A 24,442-nucleotide genomic window follows, 5' to 3' on the forward strand; every position below is an offset into this window, starting at 1 on the left:
TCTCTCTTTATTTGACCTTAAGCGGCCTCTGGCATATCCTCCTTCTGGACACTTTCTCTTTCCTGGGCATCTGTGACACTATCTACATGCTCCTAGATATGACTATCTACACCAGACCTTTCTCTTGAGCTTCAGACCCAGATAGCTACCTTTTAGTCAGCCCCTCCTACAAGTTCCATGGGCATCTTAAACTTAACTAATTTCCTCTTCAAACCCGTATCTCCTCCTGAATTTTCCCTGAGTGGCGAGCACTACCTTGAACTCATTTATGCAGCCAGAAATTTGTGTATCATCCTGACTACTTTCTTTCCATCACCTCTCATGTCCAACTGTGTCACCATGAACTCTTGATTCTATTTCCCTTATCCTTTTGCTGATCTCCTTCCTCTCTGCCACCATCACACCTCACCTAACCCTGGTCTCTCTGTTTTTATTCTTCCTCTTAAACCATTCCCCACACAGTAGCCATGTGATTGTAACAAGCAAGGAATTTCACAGATACAAGAATCTCCAAACACTCAGGTATGCAAAAATGAAACATTTTTTCCTAGAGTCAATTTAATGTCTGAATCTGAACCTCCAGCCTTCTTCCTGGCAGACAACTTAATCTAGATTCTCTCAAGTAAATTCAGTGATTTGGCAGAAACTGAGATTATATAAGTATTTCAGTTTAGAATTCAATTTCAGACCTTCTTTCCCCTCTTCCTGCCTCTTACTCTTGGGTCTCCTTGGGTTGACTACCCAAGGGAAGTAGAGAAGGGGATGGTGGTTCATGTCTGATTGGCTGCATATGGAGATGGAGTGGGAACTACCCATTTAGTCTCATCTGGGGTGGTCCTCATGCTGGTGCCAGCTGCTAACGCTGCTGTTTTCTATCCTCTCCACATGGGCAGGGTCCCCTGTGCCCTCTAGGTTTTGGACCCTGCTGGCTCTGATGGGTGGTGATGGGTTGGCTGGGTGTACATGCAGGTCCCGTGTAGCTTCACCCCTCAAAGGGTCAGCCACTTTCCTGCAACCCCAGCAAGCAATCCAGGAACATTTCTTCCTTTTGTCCAACACATCCCCTTTCCAAGCCAGGTCATTTCTTCTCCCCTCCCAGCACAGAGGGAAAAAAATCAATTCACATTTATGCATTTGTGTGAATTGTTTAATCTCATTAGTTTAATCTCTGAATTAAAGTGCAGAACCTTTTGTATTTGAATTTTGTAGTGTAGAGTCTGGGTCTCTCTCAGCAGCAGACTGCCTCCTCAAATGTGCTTTTCACTCTACTAACAAAAGAGTCTGGTGAGTGTGTGTGTGTGTGTGTGTGTGTGTGTGTGTGTGTGTGTGTGTGTGTGTGTTGGTGAGGTGGCAGGGTGCAGGCTGGTAGCTCAGAGCCCAAGGAGAGAGGTGAGCAGAGAGAGTACATTCCATTAATACTTCACATATCATCCTGTCACATATTCTTTCAAAATCATAAATCTTATCAGGTCATTCACCTGCTAAAAGACCATCTGTAGCTTCCCATTGCCTTTAGAATAAAGTGTAAAACTTTTAAACTTGACTTAAAGTTAAGCTCTGTCCCCAGTTTACCTCTCCCACCTTATTTCCCACAATTTCCCCTCTTCTTTCAGTTCCTTGGGCTCACCATCCCCTCTTTTGCCTCTGGACTTTCTCACATTCCTAGAAGATTTTCTCCATCTTTTCCCTACACCTGGCTAATTCCTCCACATTCCTGTGGTCTCCAGTTAAGTGCCACCTCCCTAGGGAAGTCCTCTTTGACCTCCCTCCTACCCCTGACTTTGATGTGTCCCTTCCAGGCACTCCCATAACCTTCTCATGTCATAGCACTTATCGCATTTTAGTTTGTTTTATTTGTCTGCTCTCCCACTAGACTATAAATGCTTTTAAGGCAAGACTGTGTCTGTCTGGATCACTGTTCACCCTCCAGCACCTAGCATATGGTAGGAGCTCAGTAAATAATTGTTAAATAAGAAGTAAGCGAATGAATGAAGAATAATTGAACACACAAGCCAGATAAAAGCAAGTCAACTCCACAAAGAAGAGGTAAGCAATGTAGATTTGACTGAAATTTTTATGAAGAGACAGAGGAGAGGGTTTGAATGCAAGCATTTCTATTCTCCCCTCAGTGTCCTTCTTTGGCTTCCAAATTTTGGGTCTCGCTCTCCTTTGACTCTTCCTTCCTCCCCCACCACAACTCACCCTTCCCTTCCCTAAGAAACTATCCCTCTGAGAAGACTATTCAGTATGAATTGGAGAGAGATGAGGCTAGTATCTGTGAATGCCATTTAGGAGACAATTGAAAAAGACCAGGCAGAGATGGTGAAGGCCTGAATTAAGAAAATGACAAAATAAAGAGGAGAGGGTGAGTTTAGGAAATGTTTTGGAGGGAAGATCAACAGGATGTGGTTATTGATTAGATTGGGGTAGAAGAGAAAAGAAAGAAGAATATAAGGTACATCCCAGGTATTGGTGTATGTGAAAGAAAGAGAAAGTGAGAGGAAGGAAGGAAAGAAGGGAAGAAGGGAAGGAAGGGAGGAAGGGAGGTAGGGAAGGGAAGGAAAGAAATGATTGGAAGACAGTGAGTGAAAGTGTAGAATTGAGAATGCCATAGGATTAGATTTATTACCAAGAGAAGTAAGAGAGGGGATTAAGCAAGGAAGGACTACTATAAGAATTATTACCTCTTGAGAGTATAACTGAAGTAACAGACCAAAATTGCTGTTGGCACTAGTCTACATAATTGCATGATTTTCTTTAATAACTTGGGTTATTAATGGTAAGAGCTGAGAAAATTGGTGGTAGATTGATCCAAGACTTGGAATTTGCTGGGAAGATCTGCTGGGGCAGAAGGACCAAGGGGCAAGGGGATTGATGATGCCATGAAAAAACGTTCAAAGTGACGGGCAATGGCACCTAGGCTCAATAGTGATATAAGTGAGCCAGGAAGGCGCTGATAGACTCCGGGGGGTGGGGAGGAGTAGAAGAGGGGCCAAGTAATTGGATGTTTTGATGTAGTGAAGAGTAAGTAAGAAAACCAGCATACTAAGAAACAAAGGATATAGAACAGAGAAGGGACCATGTATGTTTGCAGGGAGTAGGAATCCACAGACTCCAGGACCCAAGAAGAAAACAAACCTAGAAAGGAAAGGGTTCCCTTCTTCCTCTGAAATGAGAGGGAAGGAGAAAAGGAAATATCTTGTTTAAATATTTCTTAGCAGAGAAAAATCAGAAAGAGGAAGCCGACATTGTAGAATCTTGATCTCTTCCGTCAAGCAAGATGGGAGTGATATTGCAGGAGTTGGGACTGCAGGAAAGATGAAGAAAATGTGGTGGGAAAGCACCTGTCTTGATTGAAAAAATCAGACAATTGCCAGTTGGTAGTGAGGGCTCAGCTGGAACAGTCAGCTGACATTGGCTTGGATCAGATTTCTAAATTTTCCGCAGCAACATCTTCTGCTTTACAGCAGAAACAGAAAGCACGTGGTGGATTTCATTTGGCATGGAGAGTACAAAGGTAGGAGTGGATGAAGGACCAAGGGGATAAGGGCACTTATCAGGATTACTGCTGAAATCATCAGCACTGGTAACAAGCTGAGAGGAAGACAAGCAGGGCTGATGGGTCCTTGGTGCTATGAGAACAGCGGTGGTGAGGTAGCAGGGCTCACTACGAGGAGGACAAACAGAGAGTTCAGTGGCCCTGATAAAAATAACACCAGAATCTTCCAGACATTCTCCCCATAAAATAAAAAGGTGAATGCCCCTTTAAATCATTAACTAAACCAGCATTCAAATCTGGGCAGACTTTCCCAGGTTGGGCTGTTCTGCTTTGCCAGGAATCAATAAGCTTCTGTGAACCCTCCAGGGCAAGTGAGGCATGATCCATCTTCCCTGTCTGAACAAGCTTGATCTGGCCTCCCTCCTCCTGCTAAAGCAGGCCTGAGGTATGTGCCAGGATTCCGTGTTTTAGGCTAATTATCACATTCCAGAATGCTCTGGACTCCTGCTGATATAGCTTTTCAGCTTTTAGAGGGCCCTGCTCTAACCCTCCCTGGCTGTACCCCTCTCAGAACCCACATTGATTCCCTCTAGACCACACTCTGGGTACCTTGGACCTTTTCAGAATTCCTTGCCCAAATGCCCCAAGCTCACTTTCCAGGCCTGCCTACACTTCCTTCCCGGTCCCATCCTCTCAAGGACAGACCATGCCACTAGTACACTCACTCCTCAGCCTGAAGGTCACCAGAGGATGTGCATAGTGTGGATGTTTGGGCCGGGGCATGTACACTTCTGCAGGAGGGGCCCTTCTCCATCAGAGCCAAGGGTGGGAAGAGAAGAGGGGCAGCTTCAGCCTGGGGTCCAGCTCACCCCGTGCCTCCATGTCCTATTGCAGGACTCCAAGGAGTTCAAGAATTATACATTCAGACTTGGTCTTCAGATCATTAGGAAGATAGAGTTATCAAATTAGGAAAATAGAACATATTTTATTTATAATTTTACATAGTTAGACATGGGATACCTCCATTTGTACTTTCCCTTGGTTTCACAAATGTCAGGGGTAGTCCTGGCTCCAACTATGTATCATTTGCCCATTGTGAAGAACAGCTCTTCAAGAATTATTATTCTAAGCTTATTTGACATCTAGTTAGGTCCAAATCATATCCCAGGATGGTGAAAAATAAAAATCCATTTAAAATCCTGTCTGGATTTCTAAAAAGTTTTGGTAGCCTCAGCCCTTTCTCTAATTTTTCTTTTTTTAAATTAATTAACTTATTTATTTATTTTTGGCTGCATTGGATCTTCGTTGCTGCACGTGGGCTTTCTCTAGTTGAGGCGAGCAGGGGCTACTGTTCGTTGCGGTGCATGGGCTTCTCATTGCGGTGGCTTCTCTTGTTGCAGAGCACAGGCTCTAGGTACGCGGGCTTCAGTAGTTGTGGCACGCGGGCTCAGTAGTTGTGGCTTGCGGGCTTTAGAGCGCAGGCTCAGTAGTTGTGGCGCATGGACTTAGTTGCTCTGTGGCATGTGGGATCTTCCCGGACCAGGGCTTGAACCCATGTCCCCTGCATTGGCAGGAGGATTCTTAACCACTGCGCCACCAGGGAAGTCCCTTAGCTTAATGTTTTCAAGGTTCATTCATATTTCAGTATGTATCAGCACTTCCTTTTTATTGTTGAATAATAATCCATTGTATGGATATAACATATTTTATTTATCCATTTATCAGTTGATGGAACTTGAGCTGTTTCTACTTTTTAGATGTTATGAATAGTGCTATTATGAACATTTGTGTACAAGTTTTTGTGTGGACATTTGATTTCATTTACCTTGGGTTATATACCTAAAAAGGGAATTGTTGGATCACAGGGTAACTCTATGTTTAGCCTTTTGAGAAAGCCAGACTGTTTTCCTAATTGGCTACATTTTACATTTCCACTAGCAATGTATGAAGGTTCGAATTTCTCCAGTCCCTCACCAACACTTGTTATTATCTGTCTTTTTTATTATAGCCATCCTAGTGGGTGTGAGGGAAATCACTGTGATTGTGATTGCCATTTTCCTGAAGGCTAATGATGTTGTGCATCTTTTCATGTGCTTATTGGCCATTTGTATATCTCCTTTGGAGAAATGTATATTCAGATCTTTTGCCCGTTCTTAAATTGGGTTGTCTTTTTATTGTTGCATTTAAATTTTTTTTATGTATTCTAGATACAAATCTCATATCAGATATATGATTTGCAAATCTTTTCTTGCCTTCTATAGGTTTCTTGCTGGTGTCCTTTGAAACACAAAGGTTTTTGATTTTGATGAAGTCAAATTTATCTGTTTTCTTTTTTTGCTTGTACTTTTGGTGTTATATCTAATGAGCCGTTGACTAAAGTTACAGATTTATGCCTGGGTTTTCTTCTAAACTTTTATAGGTTTAGCTTTTACATTTCAGTCTTTGCTTTTGGGGGGTTAATTTTTGTATTTGGTGTGAGGTAAAGGTCTAATTATATCCTTTTGCATGTGATATCCAGTTGTCCCAAACCTTTTGTTGAAAAGACTATTCTTTCCTCATTGGATTATCTTGGAACCCTTGTCAAAAAACCACCTGACCTGGGCTTCCCTGGTGGTGCAGTGGTTGAGAATCTGCCTGCCAATGCAAGGGACACGGGTTCGAGCCCTGGTCTGGGAAGATCCCACATGCCGCAGAGCAGCTGGGCCCGTGAGCCACAATTACTGAGCTTGCGCATCTGGAGCCTGTGCTCCGCAACAAGAGAGGCCGCAATAGTGAGAGGCCCGCGCACCACGATGAAGAGTGGCCCCCGCTTGCCACAACTAGAGAAAGCCCTCGCACAGAAACGAAGACCCAACACAGCCATAAATAAATAAATAAGTAAATTAAAAAAAAAAAAAAAAAAAACCACCTGACCATAAAAAATTAAAATTAAAAAAAACCAACTGACCATAAGTGTGTGTAAGAGTTTTTAAAATACCTTTTTTCCTAATACCTATAATTTCTTTTCTAAAAGGATAAGTAATAGGTCACATCTCAGGTTACTATGACACTTTTAAATCAAAAAGTTCAGAATAGAAGCATTTTAACAATTGTTTTGTTCCCCTAGAGCCATTTAGAAAATTCTACTTGCAGCTAAAACATTCTTTCCCGTTAGAGGTATTTCACCCAGATAGAAAACAGAAAGCTAGATAAACTGGGAAACTGAGGTCACACAAAGGATCCCCTTAATCTCTTGGGTACGTGTTCTAATTTCCCCCTTTTTGCCCTCCTTTTTTTTTCTTTTATCCAGAAGAGTAATATTAACTTTTTAATAAAATTAGTAGCGATCAATCAGCTATCTAGTGTTCAGGCCCAGAATGTATTTCTTGGCTAAAAGATCTCTACCCCACTTCCACATGTGGAAAGAAATAAAACATGGGACTCTAATCTCATAAATGAGTAACAAGGGTTGTTTCCTCAAATGAGACAAGGATTTAGGATGAGAACATGTTTTGAATTGAGGTGGTTTTCATAAATCTGATTAGCTCTGATTGTAGGCTTATTTTATTGTTCACTGTATTTTGTTCCCATTTATAGCAATCAATAATAGATTTAATTGTACTCTATCATTTATATCATTAATATTTCCCCTAGGTTTGAGTGCTGTGAAGTTCTCCTTTAAACTTGTATGGGGATTAAACTTGGCAGTGATTTAAAGTAATTAATTCATATGTCAGTTGTTAGCAAGGTCCAGTAATTAAAGTCTACTTTAGAGTAAGTTATTAACTCTCCAATAAAAAAAAAAAAAAGCACTTTATCAACTTATCAGTTTTAGCTATTTATTCTGGTTGACAGATGAGATAGGGAAGTTATTGACTGCACATAATCACCTCTGTACTTTCACCAGTAAGCACTGGGGTCAAATGGAAGTCTAGGTTGTTCAAGGTCATAATTTAAATATAGAATAAACCAGTTCAGATTGCTGGGGTGGGGGAAGGTGCCCTTGGATCTTGTCACCTTTGCAATACTGTCTCCTGAAATTTTGCAAAGTCTGTTTTTACTCTGTTCACAATTTTCAAATTTCTAAAGTAAAAACCTAGACCAAGTATTTCATATTGAGGTCAGATATTAAATTGCTTTACTTTTATGTTTTTTTTCCAATATTATTAACTATAGTCACCATGCTATACATTACATACCCATGACTAATTTATTTTATAAGTGGAAGTTTGTACCTTTTGACTCCCTTTGTATAATACTTTTAAAAACTAATATAGTATAAAAATACTAATATTATATGTCAGTTATATCTCAGTTTTTTAAAAAGGTAAAATTAAAATATTTTTTCAAACCTTTAGATGCTCTCCTTGTGAACAGGCTAGGGGGAAGAATTCTAGTTAAGTGTAATACCTGGGACACAACAGGTGCAGGCCTTTTATTTGCAGGCCTAAACTAGCCACATTTTTCCATTTCATGATAGCAAGGTTCCTTTTATTCTGCTTTGCTTTTTGGCCTGACATTTGGTTACATTTATTCAGCTTGAGGGCAACCATAATGGGCCCTTTGCTTTCCCCTGGTTGGCTTGTGATGAACTACTACCAAGGTCAGTTCAGGTCTAACTCTGTATGTGGTCATTCATGACTACAATAGTGGTTCCCAAGCCCAGCTGATCATCAGGACTGTCTGGGGTGGTTTTTTTTGTTTGTTTTTTTGGTTTTTTTAATAGTAATCTTTTATTTATTTATTTATTTTTATATTTATTTTTGGCTGTGTTGGGTCTTCGTTTCTGTGCGAGGGCTTTCTCTAGTTGCGGCAAGTGGGGGCCACTCTTCATCGCGGTGCACGGGCCTCTCACTGTCGCAGCCTCTCCCGTTGCGGAGCACAGGCTCAGTAGTTGCGGCTCATGGGCCTAGTTGCTCCATGGCATGTGGGATCTTCCCAGACCAGGGCTTGAACCCGTGTCCCCTGCATTAGCAGGCAGATTCTCAACCACTGCGCCACCAGGGAAGCCCCTCTGGGGTGGTTTTTAAAGAGCTTTTTAGGCCTCATCCCAAACGTACTGAATCTGGATCTAGAGCTGATGAATCTGTATGTTTCAAATCTTCCCAAGGTGATTCTGATATTCAGCCAAGTTTGGGACTTGGTCCGGGACGTGGTCCAGGACCCTCTCCAGGTAATTAGAGATCCCATGAGTGTGGCCTTAGGGCATTGCCTCTGAGAAACTGCCATCTACTTACCAGAAGATTCTAAAAAGACCAGAGGTTCCTATTTGCAGTCTGCCCTTAATGACTATCCACTACCTGGGCAAAGAATTCAGTGTTCTTTCTCTGTCACTCTCACTCCCTCAGGCTGTCCTTGTGACTTATTTACTCTTTCAAGCTGCCCAGCAGTGGTGCTGGTGAAAATAAGATAGGCTTTGGTCTTGTAGACCTGACATGGCCTCTTGGCTCAGCCTCCTCTATGGGTGCCATTTGCCTCATCTGTACAGTGGAGATAATATTGTCCCCCCAAGGATGTTATGAAGACCAGAAGAATGTATTAATATTACACCCTGCACTAGGCATTATAACTTGTTTGGTTTTACTCATCCACCTCTATGAATATGTTGGGTAAATGAAGCTTGGTCATCAGTTTTCCCTGATTGTAGCCCCTGGATTGCTCTAGGCAGTGTTTCTCAAAGTAAGGAACATAGATCACCTGCATCTGAATAGGAGGGAGAGAGGAGGGAAATCTACTCTTATGTAACTGTAACTTTCTGCACTTTTGGATTTTTTATTGCAGTATAACATACACATAGCAAAGTATATTTATTATAAGTGAACAGCTCAGTGAATTTTCATAAACTGAAGACACTCATGAAACCAACACCCAGATCAAGAAATAAAACATGACCAGAACCCCAGAAGCCCTCTGCACTTGAACTTTGAGAACCAGTGTCATAGGAAGAGCCCAGCTGGGGAGCTCCCCTTTGCCACAGTCCCACTCCTTTCTCACGAGCCAAATCTGAGTGCTGTGTGAGCCCTCCCCAATCTGAGAGCCTGTGGCCTCACATACACCCTTAATAGCGATGAGACTTCCTTTGTCGGAAGGGTCACAGAGGATGTTTCCATCATTTATATTCTTGCATACACCCTAAACTGCTTACAGTAAATGAATTCAGGTCCTAGCCAACAAGGAGTGGAGATCACTCATTGTCTGAAAGCATCAGCTTATTACAACACTCCAGCATTTTCTCACGGAAGGGTGAATGAGGTAGATTCTAGTGTAATTACCTTTGTGTAATTGAAAACTAAATCACTGATGACTGCATAGTTTAAATATCCATTTAAATAGTTTCATTTTATTGCACTTATTTTTGCAGGACATGCTACTACGAAATAGGCTATTAATTTTTCTAGTGGATTAAAATCTGCATGGGTACATTAAAAACTTAGCACAGCTCAAATAGATGCCCTCTTCTTCCAGAAATCATTAGAGAGAGCTTGTCTTTTTCTTTAATCCAGCTATTCAAAATAATCTATTAGACCAAGACCTATAATAACACAGGTCTTGCCCAAAAGAGATCAGGTTTTTCTATGCAATATAATTTAGGCAAGATTTTAAATAATAGAACAAGAGCCCATGGTGCTTTTGCCTGTATCTCCTCAAATTTTAACATGCACACAAATCACCTGGGGGTCTTGTTAAAATGCAGATTCCGATTTCTTGGGTCTTGAGGCCTGAGAGTCTGCGTTTCTAACAGGTTCCCAGGTGCTGCTGATGCTGCTGGTCTGAGGGCCACACCTTGAGCAGCAAGAGTATTCGGAATAAGCCCTGACTAGAAGCCTGGGTACATATCTGAGCTTCAGTTTCCTGGTATATATAGACAATTTCTAAGTCCCTTCTAACTGTACAATTCCACAATTCAATAATCTCTCTTCACTTATTAGCTCATTTTTCTTTAGGTTGCTGATTCTCATTGTTTATAAGCTGTTGTATTAGGTATTGTTGTGTATTGGAGGGCCAGGTAAAAACTCTTACTTATGGCTGAAAAGTTTTATTTTTCAATCTTCTACAAGTTTACCTCAATCCATGGAAAATTTTGGCTAATAATAACATGATACTGGCCTTGGACCATAAGCTAAACTTGAGTCAGCAGTGCAGGGCTTTGGATAGATAAGCAAGTGTGAACCTGGGAGTATAACCAAAAGAAAGGGACAGCTAGTGGCGGCTGGTGGCACAGTGGTTAAGAGTCCACCTGCCAGTGCAGGGGACACAGGTTTGAGCCCTGGTCCGGGAGGATCCCACATGCCGCGGAGCAACTAAGTCCATGTGCCACAACTACTGAGCTACTGAGCCTGCGCTTTAGAGCCCACAAGCCACAACTACTGAGCCCCCGTGCCGCAACTACTGAAGCCCACGTGCCTAGAGCCCATGCTCCTCAACAAGAGAAGCCACCGCAATGAGAAGCCTGTGCACCACAACAAAGAGTAGCCCCTGCTCACCGCAACCAGAGAAAAGCCCATGCACCGCAGCGAAGACCCAACGCAGCCAAAGATAAAATAAAATAAAATAAAATAAATTAAAAAAAAAAAAGAAAGCTATGGAGACCACTGCCAATACCACAGCCAGTTCTTACCACTGGAGGTGGTGACAGCATGGAGGCAGAGAAAGTCTAGCCACTGAAAATTATTTCTAATACAGCATACACATCAACAACTAACAGGGAAAACTAACAGGCAGGGAAAATAGCACCCATCTTCCTTCTACCTTCTACATCTCACTTCAGTATATCTAATTGGCAAAATCTAGTTTATATAGTCATAGTTTTTTAGCTACAAGTCAATATTTATTGAAGTATAACATACACACAGAAAAATGCACAAATCACAATTAGTCAGCTTGATGAACTTTCCTAAAGTGAACCTACCCATGTAACCAGCACCCAGATGAGGAGATGGAAATTCCTAGCACCCAGAAGCACCCCTTATGCTCTTTTCTAGGCGTTATCCTCCCTGAAGTTAACTGCAATCTTGGCTTCTAACATCATAGAGCAATTTTGCCTATTTTTGAACCTTATACAAAGTGGAATAATATGATATGTACTCTTTTATAACTGACTTTTTCACTCAGCATTACTTCTGTGAGATTTATCCATGTTGCGTGTAGCAATTGTACCTTCATTTTCATTGCTGTATTGTGTTCCATTGGATGAATATAACAACATTTATGTATTCTACTGCAGATGGACATTTGGATTGTTTCCAGTTTGGTTATTACAAATAGTGCTGCTATGAAAATAACATATGTATGCATTTCAGTTAGATATATAAGAATAGAATTTCTGGGTTATAGGAGATACACACACTTAGCTCAAGTAGATATTGCCAAACCATTTTCCAAAGTAATGGATGTGCCACATCCTTACCAAAATTTATATTTTCCATCTTTTACATTTTAGTCATTCTGTTGAAAGGCTAATGCAATGTATTGAAATCATATTGTGGTTTTAGTTTTTATTTACCTGATGTCTAACAAGTGAAGCACCTTTTCTTATATTTATTGGCCATTTGGATATCCTCTTCCATGAAGTGCCTGTCCAAGTCTTTCGCCCAATTTTCTGTTGGCTTGTCTGACTTTTTCTTGTTCTTTGTGGTTCTTTATTCTGAATATGATTCTTTTGTTGGGTATGCATCGGAAACACCTTTTGCCTCTCTGCAGCTTGTTTTTTCACTCCTTTAATAGTGTCTTTTGATGAAGATGTTCATAATTTTGATGTAGTTCAGTTCATCAGAGGTTTTCCTTTATGGTCTATTTATTTTGTGAGTATCCAGTTTAAGACTGCTGACTCCAAGGTCGTAAAGGTATTCTCCTATGTTTTCTTGTGAAAGCTTGTTTTACTGTTGACATGTAGGTTTATAATTCATCTGATACTGATTTCTGTATATGATGAAAAGTAGGAGATATAGTTTTGAGCCTTCCAACTCCTATAATGCTGTGCCATGGGGATGGGGTATCTATAGAAGTTGGTGAACATGAAGCTGAGTGCCAAGAGGCCATATCTAACACAGTTAACCTAGGTGAGTTTTTATACTGTAAAACATGGAGCTCCAAACCGTGAATTTTACTGAATCTCTTTTCAATACGACTTTCTGTGATAGCGATTTTACAGATTCCACACCTCCCTAATGGCAACAGTCCACTTCAAGCACTCGCTTTGCCTCTTCTTCCTTACCCTACCTCTTGGAATGTCATCATTTTTGCAAGAGCACTGTGTTCTTTTTCAAAACTTACAGCAAGAATTGATCTGCTTTCAAATAAATTAAAAGAAGCCCAAGGTTAGACTTGGTGAGTAAATGTGAATGTTAGAATACTTTTAAAGATTTGTAGTTATATTATCCAATCTAAGAAAGTGTAGTCAGGTATGGAATATTGTTCTAAAAGGCTTGAGGACATGGAAACAACCTCAGCGTCCATCAGTGGATGAATGGATAAAGAAGTTGTGAGATATATTATATATATGTGTGTGTGTGTGTGTGTGTGTGTGTGTGTGTATATATATATATATATATATGTACAGCAGAATACTATTCAGCCATAAGAAAGAGGAAATCCTGCCATGTACAATAATATGGACCTTGAAGGCATTGTGGTAAGTAAAATATGTCAGAGAGAGACAAAACTGTATGATCTCACTTGTATGTGGAATCTTAAAAAACAAAAAACCCTTAGAAAAAGAGATCAGACTTGTGGTTACCAGAACGGGTTGAGCCGGGGGAGGAGAAATTTAAGGAAGGTGGTCAAAAGGTACAAACTTTCAGTTATAAGATAAATAAGTACGAGGGATGTAATGTACAATATGATGACTATAGTTAACCCTGCTGTATAATATATAGGAAAATAGTTAAGAGAGTAAATTCTAAGAGTTCGTGTCACAAGGGAAAAAAGGTTTTTTCTGCTTTTTCCCTTGATTGTATCTACATGAGATGATGCATGCTGACTAAACGTATTGTGGTAATCATTTCACAATATATGTAAGTCAAACCATCATGCAGTACACCTTAAACCTGTAAAGATATATGTCATTATATCTCAGTAAAACTGGAAAAAGTAAATAAAAGGCTTGAGGAAAAAGCGAGTTCTCCTAGGTGGGTTAAACAAGCTCCATCACCCTACCTCTCCCCACTTAGAGGCACAACCACTTCAGGCAATTTTTTTCATATGGAACAACTGATGCCTCAATCTGATGTAAGGTATTATACAAAGGAGATTTTGAAACAAACTCCCTACAACCAGATTTCTCTGTATAGGATCCTCCTCTAGAAATTACAGGGTGGCCCCTGGAACAATAAAATGCATCTAGAGCAAAATTCTTCTCAACTGCCTTGTGCCTGAATCCCTGCTCTTTCCTTTGACATTTGGATATATCCTTTGATTCCCTAATAATAATAGCTGAAGTGGGTTGTGAAATATGACTTTTTTATTATTCAACTCAATTTTTATTTCATGTCCCTATATCTCTGGGTCCTTAGGAAAGTAACACTGGTCATTTCAGGTCATACTGAAATGGTCATTTCCAAGCCATGCTATACAATTTCAGGATCTTACATAGTGCCAAGGCTTCTGGAACAGGGTGAGTATTTTAGCTGGTCCTTAATTAGTTCACAGTGATAAGGCCAAGACTGATATACATTGTAGGGGTCCTCTGGCCCCCTTATGTCTAGGAGTCTTCTGTTGTTTCTGGGTTCCCTAGAGATCTGACCATCTGCATAGATGCACCTGGCAGCAATTGCCCCTAGGTTCTCCCAATTCTTATTTGCCAGGCACTCTTCTAATTATTCTATATGTATTGTCCTACTTAATTTCCATAATAACCCTATATGATAATTGCTATTATTATCTACATTTTATAAATGAGGACATTGAGGTTAGATAACATGCCTCCTCCTTAGATTAAAGCCCTCGCTTCTCGTTAGTGGTGAAGCTTTTGCTGTGGATTGATTCCCTTTACTCTTCGTGTGAATGCTCATTAATAATCCATTTGCCCACCCTTGCTTTGCCTCTCAGATCTTAGACAAACCTCTTATTATCATCTCCACTTGCCTCCAGAATTTTTCTTTGCAAAGATCCATCACACCAAGGTTTGCCAGTCATCTTAGTTAATCTTCTTATTCAATTTATGAAGCGAGTATTTGTAGGCACCAGCTATGTGTCCAACACAGTTCTGATGACTGAATGGGATAGGGAGGAAAGAAATACAAGAGTCCCTTTCATAGGAAACACAAACAGAATTTAACTTAATTAGAAAGAAACCTAAGTGCTTCAATCACTAACTATTGATTTGACAATTGGGACTCAGATGTATGAACAGCTATTGTTGTTTTTGATGGCCCTTTCATCTGGGTCATCTCCCAGAAGTAGCATATGTTTCCTCTTATGCTCATCTGAGAACTACTGATCCTTCTGAGGGGCCCACCTCCACCCACAGTCCCCCCTCAGGGTTCAGTGGGTCTCAAGTGTCAACTTCCCAGCGTTCACTCACGCTTCCACAGGGATTAGGCTAAGGATGGAATCTTTGGGAAATTGAAAGTGCCATTTTAGACTCAATATAGTTTGTTTTTTTTAAGATTTTTTTGATGTGGACCATTTTTAAAGTCTTTATTGAATTTGTTACAACATTGCTTCTGTTTCATGTTTTGGCCTTTTGGCCACGAGGCATGTGGGATCCTAGCTCCCCAACCAGGGATCGAATCTGCACCCCCTGCACTGGAAGGTGAAGTCCCAACCACTGGACCGCCAGGGAAGTCCCGTAGACTCAATATAGTTTTGACAGATTTTATGGATGAATCTGGTACCTAGTCACTAAATATAAGGTTTTTATGGAAAAATATGTACATGTTCCCCAAAAAACAATTTTGTAAACTAATCTGACTACAGTCCTTGATTATGAACCATGTTACATTCTTTGCATTTCTTGGGTACCTTAACTTGTAAACCTGACCATTTTAAGTGGAACGTCTGGTGTTTTCTCTATTCTTTACTCTTTCAGAATGAGGTAGATGTCTCTGTCCTGAAAACAGTTCTCAACTTGAGCAAATTAGTGCCTCTAGCCACTTCAGAGAAAACAGATCTCTGGTAGGGATCATTTAAGACTTTACAGCAGTGTTTTAGAAAGTTCTAATTACCCTTGTTTATCTGGAATCTCCTGAAAATTAATCCCTAATTAGCTGAATGTAAGATGATCTACTGTGGGAACTAGTTTTACTGGAACATTTCATCCTAGATTTCTGTGACCACGAGTTTAGTCCTAGAGAAAAGTAAATCGGCACCATTTTCTCCATTTCGTCATGTAGTAATCACGAAATGTAGGAGCCTGATCAAACAGTCCATGATCCTGATGGAAGGCAGAATGTCATGGCTTTGTAAGAGGAAACATAAAATCCCTAACCCTAGAGAGTGATCAGTTTATCTTGTTGCTCCCTCCTTAGATTAAGAGCAATTTCGGTAGGATGAGATCCCTGGGCACAGCACCTTCAGGAAGGAGAGAGGACTGAAATGGAAGATAACTCCAAGCTTTGTCTTGAGGAATTTTTAAACCTCCATCCATCTCAATTTTGTTACTTGTGAAATGGGGTCTTAATAACTATTTAATAGGAGAATTATAAGATCGCATCGGATGTGTGAAAGTGCTTTATGTTTAAAGCAGTATATGCCACTACAGATTTTGAAAATTCATTTTTCTATTTCCTTTGCTTTTTAACCTAGTAAGTGCCCTGACCAGCCATAATGACCACATTACACATTTTAAAACCATTGCTAGACTTTGGTGCTGGTGCTGTGATAGTAGCAATAGCAAGACAAACAGAAAGAGGAGTGTGGGCAGGTGGTGGGGGTGTGTGTGTGCATGCCCATGTGCTGGGTTTTCTTTATGTTCCAAAAAGTTCTGTGAAAGCCATCTAGTGTGCAAATGGGAAGGAACACAAATCAGGTAGGGAATCTACCCAGGTGTCAGAGAGTCCACATTGATCTTACTGACAAAATAACTGTCCATCCCAGGTTCATGTCATTACTTTTTAAAAAATAATAACCATTTTTACTGCTAATAATTTCAAAGACTTGTGTAGATGTTTTTTACTTCGTTATATTGGTTAAGATTTTTAAAGTTAGCTCTTAAGGTAATAGCTTATCTTAAGATGACTTTGTTTAAGAGATGAGGTAAATTCCATTCTGGAAGCAAGAATGACCTACAACATATGCTTTTTTTCCAATTCCACTCCAATGTATCCCTTAGGCTGAATTCCACCTCTTAAAAAAAAAAAAAAAAAGCAGGGATATGTATGGACTCAGTAAGGGTGGAGAAAGGAAAGCTGATAGTGACTCACTCCAGTTTATAGGAGGAGAGGATTATGTTTCCACCCCCATAAGCCTGATAGTAGGAACTCCCACATAGAAAGATGAGGCAGATCTTGACATGAAAGCAGTTTGAAGTAGTGGCCCACCCTACAAAACAAGCTAAATTCATTGTTAACTTCTAGACTACACAGTTAAAATGTAAGAACAGCAGGTGCCCCCATACACTCAAAGGCCTGAAAAAATGTATGTATCTTTTGGTGAGGAATTTCAATTTTAGAATTCTATCCTTAGGGAGTAATCAAGCATAAATGCAAAGATTGAGCTACTGGGTAGATCATCCAAGTTATGTTCATCATACAGAAATAGTAAAAGCAACCTAAGCAACCAACAATAAGGGTTTAGTTAAATAAATACATCCATATAATGTGTACTATTTATATTTAAAGTAATGTAATAGATAAATATTTATTCATATGATAAGATTTTAAAATTTATTAAGGACAAACACAGGTGACCAATCAACCAATTGATTCCAATTTTGTAAAATAAATAAATGTGTGAATGTAAGTGTGGTTTTAAAAGCCCTTAAAGGGCTTCTAACTCAAAATGGTAGAATGTGCACATGCATTTAATCTCCTCTTGCTCTCCAAATCCCACTAAAATGATTTTAGGTCAGACCCACTCACAAACGACACAGTTTATAAAAGTGCAAAAAGGAACACCCCCTGATTTCACCCCCAACCCAACTCTGGGTCTTGCCTACATCTCTTCAAGTGGAAGGAAAGCTAAGGAATGAGACACGAGAATGGGAAGAGAAGATTTTTACTTTTTATTTTATACTTTCTGTACTAGTTGAATTTTTTAATTAGTATGTATGTATTTTTGTAACTTTAAAAGTTATTGAAGGATAAATACAAATGTATTAATACAGCAGCACCACACCATTTTGCATTTAGCTTCATGAGGATTCACCTAAATTTGGTAAAGGTAGAAGGCAAAAGAGAAAGAATAAAGGAAAGAGGGAAAGGGAAGAAAGAGAGGAGGAGGAGGAGAACAAGAGAGAATGTTTTAAATGGTGTGATGATTTCTGCCTGACCTGCCTGTCAGTTAGCTTGAACTTAACCGGAAGTTAATCTGAAAAAGGTGATGTAAATTTGATCCATTTCTGGTCCTGTGCACTGTTCATATTTATAGTATCTGGTCATGATGAATGTGATTCTAGTATTAACAGATTCTTTTATTTTTATTTGTTTATTTAGACTTAAATAACATGGCTTATTAACACAACTACTTCATAAGGGCTCAACTGAGGAAGCAACATTCTATTCTGACACTGAACGATGTAAGGTATTTTCAAGGGTAATTCTCATTCCTCCCTTGATTTAGAAGTTAATTCCCAAAACTATGGAAAGCCAGTGCAGAAATTAGTAATCAGTGGTGGTATTAAGATGTTTTTTATTCTCTTCCCCTCTCTCCTTAGTCATGTTTTCTATTTGAAGTACGAGGAAGTGTTCCTTTTGTAATAAGACAACTATATTTAAAAAAAATTTTTTTAACAGAACGTGTAGCTCTCATTCCACCTTCACCTGGCTGGTGAGCACCCAGTGGCTCCTAGTCTTTTACAGAGGCAACCAGATTTCATGACTCTATTCTTAGAACCATCTCATTCCCTCCTGCTGCCCCACATGGAGCACTTTTTAGTGATAAGATACCATAGCGTCATAATTTTTTACCTTACAAAACTCTCAATCCCAGTCTGTGTCAAATGCTGTTCATAACTAGCCCTTCAACTGTTTTTCTTTTTCTTTGTGTAAAGTGCTTCATTAAATTTTAAGAAACTCAAATTTATATTCATCAGTAAGAAAAAAAATTTTTTTTAGAATTTGAAATACACTTAGAAAATGCCATTTGCAGAAGAAACATTAAATAGGCTACCCCTTTATTAAGTAAGTTAAAAAGCCATCCAAGAAACTTCAGATAGTGTAAAAAGGAACTCACATACTGATGATTAATCTGTGTTTCTGCCTGCAAAATTGAGCAATCAGGGTTAGGCTGTCCCCGAAGAACAACTTCAAAATCCTGAAGGGATAATCAAGCATTTATCTCAGAGGCCTATGGAATAACCAAATCCTTTGGATACTTAAAAGGTAGAGAATAAGAAGCAGCTGAAGGCTGCCTGCTCTCGAGGCAGGGCTAGCCCTGTGGAAATGTGTCCAAAACTGGTAGCCTGACCAGGTTGCAGTTAATGGTTCTGATCTGTAGAAAGTGAGACTTCAAGACCACGGGTTCTCTGTGGAGGATAGGTACTTGAATAGATACCTAACTACAAGTTAGGAATACAGTTTTAATAACTTATTATGTGATGCAGAACAATTTATTTAATCTTCTGGACTCCTTTATTTTTATAGATTTAAAATGGGAATCATACTATTTGTTTAATCCACAAATTAAATGAGAGGCGCCTTTTGGGTATACAGTGCTGGCTCCTAACATATAAGAATAAATTTTCAAACATTTATTAAGAAAAAAGATAAAACACACTCTATCTACAGCAGAATTGTTGGGCCGTTTAATGTGGGAAGTGGCAGACAAGCAGTTCCTGATGAGGCCAGTGGGAAGCCTGGAGACATCTTTATGTTCCCCTTTAACATTTTGCAACTTGTTTACTTGTTAAATGCCTTGGCAACAAGAATTGCATTTTTCTTGCATGGAATCCATGTCTAAGAAAACACACACCTGGAAGCTGTCAACAACAATATGCTTGCCAAGTTAGATGAGCCCACTGACGGGGTTGGCATGGATCAGCCTTAATCCTTTCTCAGGGCACTGAAGCAAAAGACACAGGAGAGTATCTGTCAGGAGTTTTCAGGTGAATCCCATTCCGCCTCCGTGCACCAGAGGCCTGCACCATAGCCGCCTCCTCTGTCATCTGACCAGCAGGATTGCTGCTCGGCTTTACGGATGGTGAAGACATATTTTCGGCTCTTCCGTCTTTTCAATTCCTCCTTCTTTCCTTACTTCTGAGATGGGGACTGAATGGAGACTACCAAATTGACCTGGAGAGCATGAACTAGATGTGCTTAGATTGTGGAGCCTGGCCTCAGTGGGGAAGAAATGTATCCTAACCTACCACTCCAACCGTGATATCCAATTTTAAGATATAAGCATCTAAAACAAGAACAGTTATGAAAATACCAACCTTCTTGTGAGAGCAAGATCAAACAAGGTAATGAATATAAAAGCACTTTGCCAACTGTAAACTATTTTTAAAAAATAAATCATGTTAACAATTATTGTAGCAATTCTTTTCAAAGGGAAACAGCCAAGACCTCGAGTGAATGGAAAAGTCACTGCATCTTCCCACCTGGCCCAACACTCACTGCCTTCTGTAAGACCCAAATCTCCCTCTCCCTCTTCCTCACCCCAGATTTCCTTACACCCTTCAGCACCAGTGGAAACTTCTCAACTAGCTGTTGATCTCAATATCGGATTATAGAAATTCACAGTAAGGCATAAATGAGGATTAATTCTTCTGGAAGACATTTACATGTTAAAAGAATTTGTTAATCAAAAGAATTTTATCTAGATGGAATGATCTGTAGAGAAAAAAGGGAAACTGATTTTTTTTTGTAGTTTAGGTTTATTTTTTCAGATTTTAAATTAATACATGTGATAGTTGGCAGAAATGTATTCATATTTTCACCAAAAAATATGTACACAAATATTCATGGCAACACTATTTGTAATAGCCCCAAACCAGAAACAATCTGAATGCCCATAGATAAATTATAATCTATTCACATAATAGAGCACTACACAGCAGAGAGAATGAAGGAACTAAAACTTTATGCAACAACATGGATGAATCTCATGAACACGGTGGTGTAAGGAAGCCAGGCACAAATGAATATACACCATGTGATTCCATTTATATAAAGTTAAACAGGGAATTCCCTGGTGGTCCAGTGGTTAGGACTCTGCATTCTCACTGCCGGGGCCCCAGGTTCGATTCCTGTTCAGGGAGATGAATCTCTGATGTTAGAAGTCAGGTCTGTTTTGGTGGGGAAGTAGTAGTGACTAGGAGGGAGGCACAAGGGCAACTTCTGGGGTGGTAATAATGTTCTGTTCCTTGATCTGAAGACTGGTTACATACGTGTATTAATTTTGTGAAAATTTGTTGAGCTATAAACTTATGTATGCATGCATACATACTTCATTAAAACATGCATGTTTTAATTTGATATGCATGTATAATGTACTTAAATTAAAAGTTTACTAAAAAGTTGGCAACACAGGGACTTCCCTGGTGGTCCAGTGGTTAAGAATCCGCCTTCCAATGCAGGGGACAGGGGTTCAATCTCTGGTCGGGGAACTAAGATCCCACATGCCGTGGGGCAACTAAGCCCGCTTGCTGCAACTACAGAGCCCACGCGCTCTGTAGCCCGCCCGCCACAACTAGAGAGAAGTCCGCATGCCGCAACGAAGACTGACGCAGCCAAAAATAATTAATTAATTAATAAATAAATATTTTTTAAAAATTAGCAACACATGTTTATTGTAGAAAATCTAGAATATAGGAAATATATAGTGTTAAAGGATAGCTTTTGAAAAGCTAGGTAAAAGGTAAAATCATGACTCATGTAAATATCAAATTAACACACATTAAAGATTTTATTTAACTCAATTACTGAGGAAACCAGTAAGATGTTATAGGCAGTTCGAATGATTTGATATACAGAGACTTATATTATCTACCAGGCAAAATTCATTTGCATTACATTAATAGAAATCATTTACATAGCTATGGACAGAAAACATTTGCACTACTATCAATTTTCTAAATCTTAACCCTCTTTCTCTACTGAGTTGTAAAGTAGTCTAGTCAAAGACAATGAAAGCAGAATAACCAGAATGGATGAGCTAAATTTCATCCACTAAATTTCAAAGACTTTCTTAACACTAGAGTAAAATCAAAGCAACCTGTAATCCTTGCATTCAGGGATAACCTACATGTGCCATATTTTTTAATATCGTGCGAGAACTGTCTTAAATCTGTAGCAAAACTTAACTGCTTCCACATTGAGTATAGATTTTTCCCTTTGTTCCAGAAAACATTTGTTCACATTCCTGATTATATCCTTAGCATACTTTCTTAGAAGGAGAAATACTAGCTCAAAAGGTTCGACCATTTTAAGACTCTTGATATATATTACCAAATATTATAGGAATACTTTGAAGCACATAGCTGGGCTGGAGGAAGAGAGAAAGAAAAAACCTTTCTAGGCCACATGCCCGTAAGACTTCAGGAGTAAAATGTATGTTTACAGCCTTGCAGCTACCCACTATCAGCCTTCTTCTTTTCCTTTGCTTTTGGACTTCACCAGGATTGAGCAAAAACTCAGTCATCGACTGAGGAAAAAGCGTGGGTTGGCACAGCAAGCCACAAAAAATCTCCAGTTCAAACACAAATCCAAGATTACAAGAGATCTCCCTACACTGATGGCTTCATCTGTATTAGGTTATAAATCCCTTGAGGGATTTTCCAGAACTCAAACCCCACTTCCTCCATATGACTTCCTGTGTTCACATGTATTTTCTGATCTATTTTGCCAGTCAGGATTTAAAATATTCTCTAAGCTACATGTATCTAACCATGAGACCTAAATTATTCAATTATTCAATAGTGTTTATCAATTGTCTTCTAAGTGATGTGCTAGTCCTGGGGTAAGTGATAAGCAAAAGAGACTTATTTCTGCCCTGTGGGTCTCAAAAGTACATTTAGCATATAATGAACAAAATATAACCATATATATGGAATGAACATCATGCATTTTAATGTCAGGTTATTTATTGTTTTGTTTTATTTGCTGACTATTCTCAGGAGATAGGTCTTTTCTTTCCAACTAGATAAGATGCTCATTGAAGTCAGGGGCTATGTCTTCACTTCTCTAGCATCTTCCTAAGTATTGTGCACTTAATAGGCACCCAGTAGAGAGCAACCAAATTGAAAACATTAGTGCTTCATGTCTGTATGGACCAAGAAATTTATTCCTTCCAGCTCCTCAATTATTCTTATAATCTCTATGGGAGTAAGTAACAAATGATCGGGAAACATAAAGTGACTTATTATGTTAGTGATCGTTTTACATTTTATCTTCACCAATAGGTGGCATCATCCATTTTGAAATTATATTTTATAATGTTATAGCCCCAAATTTTTAAGTATGGAGTTCATTCAATAAATGTTTATTGGGCATCTTCTATGTGGAAGCTGCCCAGCTGGCCACCACTAACAGAGTGAAAAATAAAAATACTACAGATATGCTTTAACCTACTTCCTTTCCTAGTATACCCTAAAGGACATTCCACTTTCAGATTTCATCCTTGTTCTATAAAATAACATCTAAATCTCGGATAACGACTATTCAAAAACAACAGTTTTGCGTGCGTGTGTGTATGTGTGTGTGTGTGTGTGTGTGTGTATTTTCAACTCAACCTAGTATCATATTTTAAAAAGATGAGAGGGATGCTAAGTTAAATAAAATGTAAACCAGAAAAATATGGATTGGGTAGGGTGGGGTCAATCTGCAGAATCTAATCCAAGTTGGCTTTTTAATTAACACTATTTACCACTTCTCAGTGAAAGGAACTTTCTTTCCTTTTGGAAGATAAGAAAAGTGTGATCCAGGCATAGCAGAACTACTTCTACAGCTTCCAAGCCTGCACAGTCCCATCTGGAGATAATAAAAGGTCCCTTTCCTCTGTGTTTATTTCAAAAGGTTCATTCTCTGGAATGACCTGAGGTTGCAAGCTGTAGAGCATTTGCCAGCTAAAAAGGGCTGCTGCCTTAATATTACTCAGGAAGTGTCTAGTCCCTAGGAGAGCTCCTCCAAGCTCTCCTTAGAGTAGAAAGAAGCCCCTTCTGCTCTTCCCAACAACATTACCTTCTCCACAGGCTGGGGGAAGAAAAGGAGAAAAAAGAGAGAAAGGGGGAGGGGGAGCATTGGGGAAATGAAACTGCAGTATTTGCATTAAACACCATGTAACAGCCACTAATTTATCCACCTATTGATGAGAGAAAGGGGACATTTGACCAAATATGTGCTTCTTTTTACTGAGCAACTTTAAAGGGCAATGAATGGCATTAGGTACTTTGGGAGATGCAAAGATGGAGCATACAAGGATTTTTGCCATCCAGGAGCTCCCAGTCTAGTAACCACAGTAGTGTCTTGTGTAGCAGTGGTTAGAAGTATAGGCTCCAGGCTCTATTCATTTGAACCCGGACTCCACCACTTACACATTCCTGGATAAGTTATTTAACCTTTTCATGCTTCAGTTTCCTAACTTGCAAAATGGGGATAGAGTCATTAGGAAGATAAAATGAAATAATGCATTACATTTTTAATAAAGAATGTTTATTATTATTAATACCAATAACTTTGATACACAAAGGAAATGTTCAGTGTCATAAGAGAGGTATATATAAAGACGTATGAAAATTCAGGGGCTAGAGCAGGAACTTCTTAGGAGGGCAGGGCAGAGCAAAGCATTCATTGTTAGTATTTAAAAAAAAGAGACAACAGACCCCAAATGGAGTCACTTGTGTTAAGCCATGTCACCAATCAGGACTTA

General features: G+C 39.4%; 1 long non-coding RNA gene across 1 annotated transcript in view; it reads left to right on the plus strand.

Moving 5' to 3' along the window:
* The window catches only part of LOC309630430, a 118,798-nt gene that overhangs the window by 88,780 nt on the left and 5,576 nt on the right, over positions 1-24,442 (plus strand). The gene's annotated exons all lie outside the window — the stretch shown is intronic.

Source organism: Balaenoptera borealis (genome assembly GCF_965194805.1).
Source record: "Balaenoptera borealis genome assembly, chromosome: 6".
NCBI classification, from domain to species: Eukaryota; Metazoa; Chordata; class Mammalia; order Artiodactyla; family Balaenopteridae; genus Balaenoptera; species Balaenoptera borealis.